Genomic DNA, 9,112 nt, shown 5'->3' on the forward strand with positions numbered 1-9,112 from the left:
GTGGGGTGAGCATTAGTGGTTAGAGGAAGGAGGCACATTAGCTCTATGCAATTATCAGATCAAGGGCTGACTTATAAACATGACCTTAGTGCTCCATGCACCTGCCCCCTTTTAGGGTCACATGACGCTTAAAGGGGAACTGCACTTTTTTTTTTTTTTTTTTTTTTTTTTTTTAACATTTTGCCTAACCTTCACAATCCTTATATAAGACAAGAACTACATTTTTTATGCACTCTAGGCAAGGCAAGGCAACTCTATTTATATAGCACGTTTACAGTTTTTTTTTTTAAATGGACCAAAGGTCCGCGGACCGATTGGTACGGGGCCGCACAAGAAATTAAAAAAAAAAAAAATAAATAAATAAAAAAAAAATTATTTTTATTTTTATTTTTATTAAATCAACATAAAAAACACAATATATACATTATATATCAATATAGATCAATACAGTCTGCAGGGATACAGTCTGTAAACACACATGATTGTATTTCTTTATAAAAAATAAAATAAAAAAATCGATTTATTTTTTATTTTTATTAAATCAACATAAAAAAACACAATATATACATTATATATCAATATAGATCAATACAGTCTGCAGGGATACAGTCTGTAAACACACATGATTGTATTTCTTTATAAAAAATAAAATAAAAAAATCGATTTATTTTTTATTTTTATTAAATCAACATAAAAAAACACAATATATACATTATATATCAATATAGATCAATACAGTCTGCAGGGATACAGTCTGTAAGCACACATTATTGTATTTCTTTATAAAAAAATAAAAAATAAAATAAAAAATCTATTTTATTTTTATTTTTATTAAATCAACATAAAAAAACACAATATATACATTATATATCAATATAGATCAATACAGTCTGCAGGGATACAGTCTGTAAGCACACATGATTGTATTTCTTTATAAAAAATAAAATAAAAAAAATAAAAAATCTATTTTATTTTTATTTTTATTAAATCAACATAAAAACACAATATATACATTATATATCAATATAGATCAATACAGTCTGCAGGGATACAGTCTGTAAGCACACATGATTGTATTTCTTTATAAAAAAATAAAATAAAAAAATAAAAAATGTCCCCCCCCCCGGTAAAATTTTCAAACGACGTGTGATGATTAGTTTTTATTGTTTTGCAAATGTTTTTAGTGTTTAGTTTTTAGCTCAATGCTTTCATGATGGTTTGTATGTTGTATGTATTTTATTTTATGTATTTGTACCTTGTTTTACTGTTGTACCTTGTTTTTACAGTTGTACTTCGTTTTTACTGTTGCACCTTGTTTTTTACTGTTGTACCTCGTTTTACTGTTGTATCTTGTTTTTACTGTTGTACTTCGTTTTTACTGTTGCACCTTGTTTTTTACTGTTGTACCTCGTTTTTACTGTTGAACCTTGTTTTTACTGTTGTACTTTGTTTTTACTGTTGCACCTTGTTTTTTACTGTTGTACCTCGTTTTACTGTTGTACCTTGTTTTTACTGTTGTACTTCGTTTTTACTGTTGCACCTTGTTTTTTACTGTTGTACCTCGTTTTACTGTTGTATCTTGTTTTTACTGTTGTACTTCGTTTTTACTGTTGCACCTTGTTTTTTACTGTTGTACCTCGTTTTACTGTTGAACCTTGTTTTTACTGTTGTACTTCGTTTTTACTGTTGCACCTTGTTTTTTACTGTTGTACCTCGTTTTACTGTTGTACCTTGTTTTTACTGTTGTACTTCGTTTTTACTGTTGCACCTTGTTTTTTACTGTTGTACCTCGTTTTACTGTTGTACCTTGTTTTTACTGTTGTACTTTGTTTTTACTGTTGCACCTTGTTTTTTACTGTTGTACCTCGTTTCACTGTTGTACCTTGTTTTTACTGTTGTACTTCGTTTTTACTGTTGCACCTTGTTTTTTACTGTTGTACCTCGTTTTACTGTTGAACCTTGTTTTTTAGTGACTACTGCTGCAAACCAAATTGCCCCTCGGGGACAATAAAGATTTTCTAAGTCTAAGTCTAAGTCAGCTACAAAAAGGTTAGGGACCACTGCCCTAAGGGAGCCTAGTCTGGAGTGGGAAAAAACCTCCACGCAATGCACACATAAACACGTTGCATTTAATCACGACAAAACTCGCAACAGAGGGGCGGGGAGTTGGGGCCCTGGAGGTCGACTGCTGCTATGAAGCGCTGCCAGTCGTCCATCACCCGGAAAGGGGCAACAAGCGGTGGTGAAGGCGTGGGGTGGGGGAGGGGAGGTGTGTGTGTGTATGTGCCAAATTGTCTTGGGTGTGATGATGTAAATTAATGTGAAGTGCTTTACAAGTTAAAAAGCCACTCCAAGATAATGTGTTACTTCGGTAACACACATACTAAAATTGGAACGATACAGATGGATTAGCTTGGCCCCTGCAGCAAGGATGACACGCAAATTCGTGAAGCATTACCACATTTTTTTCAATTAGAAAATAGTTTTTCTTTACGACAACTGTCCTTTAAATACCTGTTACACAAAGACCCTTCCTCTTTGTAGTTCTAGCCTTGGAGCCGCTCAGTCTGGCCAGTCAGTCTTTGCTTGACATTATTCCTTTGATCAGTTTGAGTCTGGTAACCTCTGACCCATATCATCTACTCCTATCTGTGGGGGCTTCCTACCAGATGTTGCTAATGTCTCGACACTTCCTCCTAAACTCCAAACTTGCATTCCTGTAGGTTCCCAATTTCCTGAGGGCAAGGGCCACCACTCTCTGTGAAACTTTTGACCTTAGTAGAATAATCCTTTAAAGGATTCTGTGACCAAATACAAACACATGCTAGCTCCCCAATCATGTCAGAAAATTGTACATGGTATAATTCACCTCACAGGCTTTGCAGATTTAAAATTTTTCTTTGTAAATTGGGATGAGATGGATTAAATTGTGATCACAGCAGCCAAGAGCCGCACAAGGGACAGAGTGGTATGCCCCTTTAAAAAAACAAAACAAATCAATAACCTAGCCGCACCGTTTTGTAAGCCGCAAGGCTCAAAGCGTAAGAAAAAGTGTAATAATTGATGGTATGTGTTCTTGTCTTGCACAGGGATTGGCAACATTCCCAAAAAAAAGCGCAGTTCCCCTTTTAAGGGCGTGCCGTCGCGCCTTCCATGCCAATATGTGGGCCACTTATCGCACATATCGGCGGATTCTCATGGTGGTTTAGTAAGCAATAATTGTTTTAGTTGTATTGTAAAACTCACAAACATTACTTAGAGTCATGAATGACGAATCATTGAGAGTAGAACTGCTATGGACGGCTAGAAGACGGAACGGCACTTCTACTTCCGGTTGAAAACACTAAATGGCACATGCCTATAAGATGGCGACGTAGCACAAACAATGACATACATTTTCAGTGTCTTTGCTTTTTAAAAAAATAAAAAAATAAAAAATAAAAAATCAATAATATAGCCCAGGGGTCACAAACCTTTTAAAACCAAGAGCTACTTCTTGGGTACTGATTAATGCGAAGGGCTACCAGTTTGATACACACTTAAATAAATTGCCAGAAATAGCCAATTTGCTCAATTTACCTTTAACTCTATGTTATTATTAATAATTAATGATATTTACACTTAATTGAACGGTTTAAAAGAGGAGAAAACACGGAAAAAAATGACAATTAAATTTTGAAACATAGTTTATCAATTTTGACTCTTTAAAATTCAAAATTCAACCGAAAAAAAGAGGAGAAAAACTAGCTAATTCGAATCTTTTTGAAAAAATTAAAAAAAGAATTTATGGAGCATCATTAGTAATTTTTCCTGATCAAGATTAATTTTAGAATTTTGATGACATGTTTTAAATAGGTTATTAATATAGGTTGTTAATATATAACAAAATGGACCAAGCTATATTTCTAACAAAGACACATCATTATTTCTTCTAGATTTTCCAGAACAAAAATTTTAAAAGAAATTCAAAAGACTTTGAAATAAGATTTAAGTTTGATTCTACAGATTTTCTAGATTTGCCAGAATATATATTTTTTAACTTCAATCATAATAAGTTTGAAGAAATATTTCTCAAATATTCTTCGTCGAAAAAACAGAAGCTAAAATGAAGAATTAAATTAAAATGTATTTATTATTCTTTACAACAAATTTTTTTTTTTTACTTGAACATTGATTTAAATTGTCAGGAAAGAAGAGGAAGGAATTTAAAAGGTAAAAAGGTATATGTGTTTAAAAATCCTAAAATCATTTTTAAGGTTGTATTTTTTCTCTAAAATTGTCTTTCTGAAAGTTATAAGAAGCAAAGTAAAAAAAATAATGAATTTATTTAAACAAGTGAAGACCAAGTCTTTAGAATATTTTCTTGGATTTTCAAATTCTATTTGAGTTTTGTCTCTCTTAGAATTAAAAAATGTCGAGCAAAGCGAGACCAGCTTGCTAGTAAAAAAATAAAATTTAAAAAATAGAGGCAGCTCACTGGTAAGTGCTGCTATTTGAGCTATTTTTAGAACAGGCCAGCGGGCTACTCATCTGGTCTTTACGGGCTACCTGGTGCCCGCGGGCACCGCGTTGGTGACCAGGGCCGGCCCGTGGCATAGGCCGTATAGGCAAATGCTAAGGGCGCCGTCCATCAGGGGGCGCCACGCCAGTGCCACAAATGTTGGAGGAAAAAAAAAAGAAAAAAAAGTTGGTACTATTATTTCTAAATACATAAAATAATCCCATGTTAATTCAAATGCAAAGTAAAGCCTATTTAATACAAATATTATTTGTTACAACATTACGCCCCCCCTCCCCCGGCACGTTGCGCCCCCTCCCTTCCCGTATCATGACTCTTTTTGGACGTCCCACATAAAAAATCAACACAAGATGTCAAAACGGCCAAAACGGTCAGGTGCCCAGGGAAGAAAAAAGAGAAAAGAAGAGGGGAAACGAGAAAAAGACAGAGGTAGCAGGTAGGTAACGTTCGCCTACATGAAATTATTTGTCTGTTACAGAATGTGATAGTAACCTGGCTTTTTAGCATTAAGCTAATGTTACATGATTCGGCAATTGCTAATCAATAAATAGCTAGTTCTGTTTTAACGTCGGGTTAATATTGTGGAGGGGGCTAAATTGTTATGGAAAATAATAATGTAACGTTAGGTAATTACAGTACTCCCTGGTGTACAGTAATTTGTAAGTCATTCTAGTTAATGCAATATTAAAAAGCACAAATAGAGAACTCTGTAGGATCCCCTTTTTTTGTAATATAGTTGTTAAAGTCATACTGGTTTGATATCTTGTTTTGTGCAGTGCCTTATTTATATTGTATTTTTAATTTATTTTATGCAACTTGTTGACACGTTTTATTTTGTGTTTATGTATGTAAAAAATATTGTATTTCATATATTCATTTTTTATTTTTTGTATTCATTTATTTATCCATATCTTTTTTTATCTTGTTAACTATTCTGATTGTTAATTTGCTTTCTTTAAGTAAAAAAAAAGGTCAAAGACAAAGCTATTCGGTTTTTTGTGAGTACCGTATTTCCTTGAATTGGCGCCGGGAATATAGTATTCGCCTGCCTAGAATTACAGCTGGGTCAAACTCGTTTCGCAAAATAATTAGCGCATGCTTGGCACTTCCGCCGGGTCAAATATGAGTCATTAAATGACTCCCGCCTCCTGGTGGTAGAGGGCGCTAGTGATCCTTCTTGCGACTACCAGTACTGCAGGAGACAGGTACTGCAGAAGAAGACAACAAGCAGCAAGCATGAGCAGCAATTGTTTGCTTGCACTTTTAACATGGAGGATTACATATCTAAACTGGACTTTCAATCGAAGCAGGAGGTAATAATTAAAGGAATATCTCCAGAGACTTTTAAAATTGAAGAAAGATAAGAAAGACTGCACATGGACCCATTTACAAGTAAAGGTAAGATCATAATAACGTTTTTTTTTTAATGAAATGTGCTTTTCATGATAATGTATGCGCCGGAGTGAGAAGAGGTTTTAAAATAATTAGCGCATGCTTGCCCATTCCGCATGGTTTTGGTAACCGCAGGAGTGAGAAGAGGTTTTAAATTCATTAGCGCCCCTGCGGCTATTCAAGGAAATACGGTATATACCAGGGGTCGGCAACCCGCGGCTCCGGAGCCGCATGCGGCTCCTTGACCACTCTGATGCGGCTCAGCTACATACATGCCGACCCCCCCGATTTTCCCAGGAGACTTATGGATCTCAGTGTCTCTCATAGATTACTCCCAGGGAAAAACTAATCCTATTTACACTCTTACTTACTAAATAAAGGGCGTGCCCTAATTGCACTGCAGTAATTGTCCTCTATAGCATTTACATACAGCGTGCCAGTCCAGCCACATGTTGCATGTTGTTATTACTTGCACACAGGAGACAGCAAAGCATAGTTACTCATCAGCCACACAGCTTACACTGACGGTAGCCGTATCAAACAACTTTAACATTGTTACGTTACAAATATGCGCCACACTGTGAACCCACACCAAAAAAGAATGAAAAACACATTTCTGGAGAACATCCCACCGTAACACAACATAAACACAACAGAACCATTACCCAGAATCCCATGCAGCCCTAACTCTTCCGGTCTACATTATACACCCCCCGCTACCACCAAATCCCCCCACACATCAACCCCCCCCCCCCCCCCCCCCCCTCTCCGTGCGTTGGTTGAGCGGAAGAGTTAGGGCTGCATGGGATTCTGGGTATTGGTACCGTCAGTGTAAGATGTGTGGCTGCTGAGTTAGTAGCCTTGCTGTCTCTTACGTGAGCAAGCTAGAACAGCATTCCACTTGTGGTCGAGCAGGTACACTGTCAGGGCAGACTGTAGAGGGCGCCAAATGTAGTGTCATCACGCTCTGATATTCGGGAGTCTCCCGGGAAAAATTAGAGGGTTGGCAAGTATGACGCTATCAAGCGCCATTCGTTCAAAACTCGCGGGCTGCACTAACATCAAATTTCCACATTAAAGTGCGTGCCGGTTCGTGTGTCTGAGACCCCTGGTTAACATAGCACAAAGCATGTAAGCTTTGTATGCGGTGATTTTCATTTTAAATTTTAAATTTTTTTTTGTGGCTCCCATTACTTTCTATAATTTGTGAAACTTGCCAAAATGGCTCTTTGAGTGGTAAAGGTTGCCGACCCCTGGTATATACACTTCACTGCCGATGTGGGGGGGGGGGGGGGGGGCGCCACCTAAAATCTTGCCTAGGGCGCCAGATTGGTTAGGGCACAGGGATTGGCAACATTCCCCAAAAAAAAGCGCAGTTCCCCTTTTAAGGGCGTGCCGTCGCGCCTTCCATGCCAATATGTGGGCCACTTATCGCACATATCGGCGGATGCTCATGGATGGTCACGTACGCCCAGACCGGTGTGACATCCAAACCCAGCGTGGGCGGGGGGGGGGGGGGGGGGGCGGGGGCCGGCCACCGTCGGATGAGAGCAAATGGCGGGGAATAAACGAAAAAAAAAAAAAAAAAAACCCAAAAAACACCACACGGTCCACAGAGACACTGTTTGCCTTTTCATATCTTTTTGAATCAGGAAGATAAAATCGATTTCTGACAATGCGTCTGCGGCCGGTCCTGGGAGGGCCCCGGCACCAAAATGGGAGATGAAGAGGGCAGATAAATAGAAAGAAGCGGTGGGAGGGAGAGTAATGGGCAGAAACATAAAGGAGGAGGAGGAGGAAGCACGAGCGAGAAATAGAACAACTCCCCAATCAATTGTGCGCCGGAGGCCCCGCCGTGCAGCGGCGGGGCCTCCCTCAGCAGGAGCCCACCAAGAAGAGGTCATAATAGGCAAATACATTAGATAAATGGCATTTACTGCTATGGAAACCTGGCTGGAGGTCGCCCGCCGCGCCGGCTTTGTATTTGCCTGCTGCTTCTACATCAATCACACCTCCTGTCACACTTTAACCGCCCCAATACATACGCCGCCAGTCCTCGCCCGGGCGGCGATCAAAACAGGTGGAGATAGCTGTCAGCTCCAATTACCCGCCGCCTAATTGATTTATGATCGCCGGCCAATTAACGGGCGGGGCGAGGGAGGCGGGTTTAGAGTTGAATCGAGCTGATTAGCTCCTTTGAACTCCAATTAGACGCTGGTAATTTGTGGGCTTTTCCAAAGCGGGCGTCGACTGAGAGCTTCATTCGGGGACTAATCGTCGAGGTATCGAGTGGATTCAGGGGTGTCGTTACCGGGGGATGCGCGGATCAATCAGCCGGCGTTCAATATCGGGCAATTTCCGTGGCTTATGTGATCGCCCTTGCCGATTAATGTCTTTTCTACACCCTAAAACTGCTGCTGGGTAAACACTGGACCCAATTTGGGTTGATTTAATCCAGCAAGATGAGTTTCCTATTCAACCCAGCGAAATGGGTTGTATGTTCAACCCAAATACTGGGTCATTTTTAACTGCAATGATGGGTTTATTATTTTGTATTTGTATTTATCTTTAAAAAAATCCCCAAAAATTTGAGTACAATGCTAATAGCTAGCATCTTTTGCGTCAATGGGTTTCCTATTCAACCCAGTGAAATGGGTCACATGTTCAAACCAAAGGCTGGGTCATTTTCAACTGCAATGCTGGGTTAATTCTTGTGAATTTTTATTTACCTTGAGCAAAAATACCAACAAATATGAGTACAATGCTAATAGATAGCATATTTTGCTTCAATGGTTTCCTATTTAACCCAGCGAGGTGAATCATATGTTCAACCCAAAGGTTGGGTCATTTTCAACTGCAATGCTGGGTTAATTCTTGTGAGTTTTGATTTACCTTGAGCAAAAATACCAACACATATGAGTACAATGCTAATAGATAGCATATTTTGCTTCAATGGTTTCCTATTTAACCCAGCGAGGTGAATCATATGTTCAACCCAAAGGCTGGGTCGTTTTTAACTGCAATGCTGGGTTAATTCTTGTGAATTTGTATTTATCTTTAGCAAAAATCCCAACAAATATGAGTGTAATGCTAATAGCTAGCATCTTTTGCTTCAAAGGGTTTCCTATTCAACCCAGCGAAGTGGTTTATATGTTCAACCCAAAGGCTGGGTCATTTTCAACTGCAATGCTGGGTTAACTC

General features: G+C 38.6%; 1 non-coding gene across 1 annotated transcript; it reads left to right on the forward strand.

The window, feature by feature from the left end:
• Positions 1-2,360: 2,360 nt before the first annotated feature.
• On the forward strand, positions 2,361-2,467 carry LOC133642721 (U6 spliceosomal RNA). The gene has a single exon (XR_009824590.1). It is a non-coding gene; the product is annotated as a U6 spliceosomal RNA (small nuclear RNA).
• Positions 2,468-9,112: the final 6,645 nt, after the last annotated feature.

The sequence above is a fragment of the Entelurus aequoreus genome, linkage group LG02, assembly GCF_033978785.1.
Source record: "Entelurus aequoreus isolate RoL-2023_Sb linkage group LG02, RoL_Eaeq_v1.1, whole genome shotgun sequence".
Classification (NCBI taxonomy): Eukaryota; Metazoa; Chordata; class Actinopteri; order Syngnathiformes; family Syngnathidae; genus Entelurus; species Entelurus aequoreus.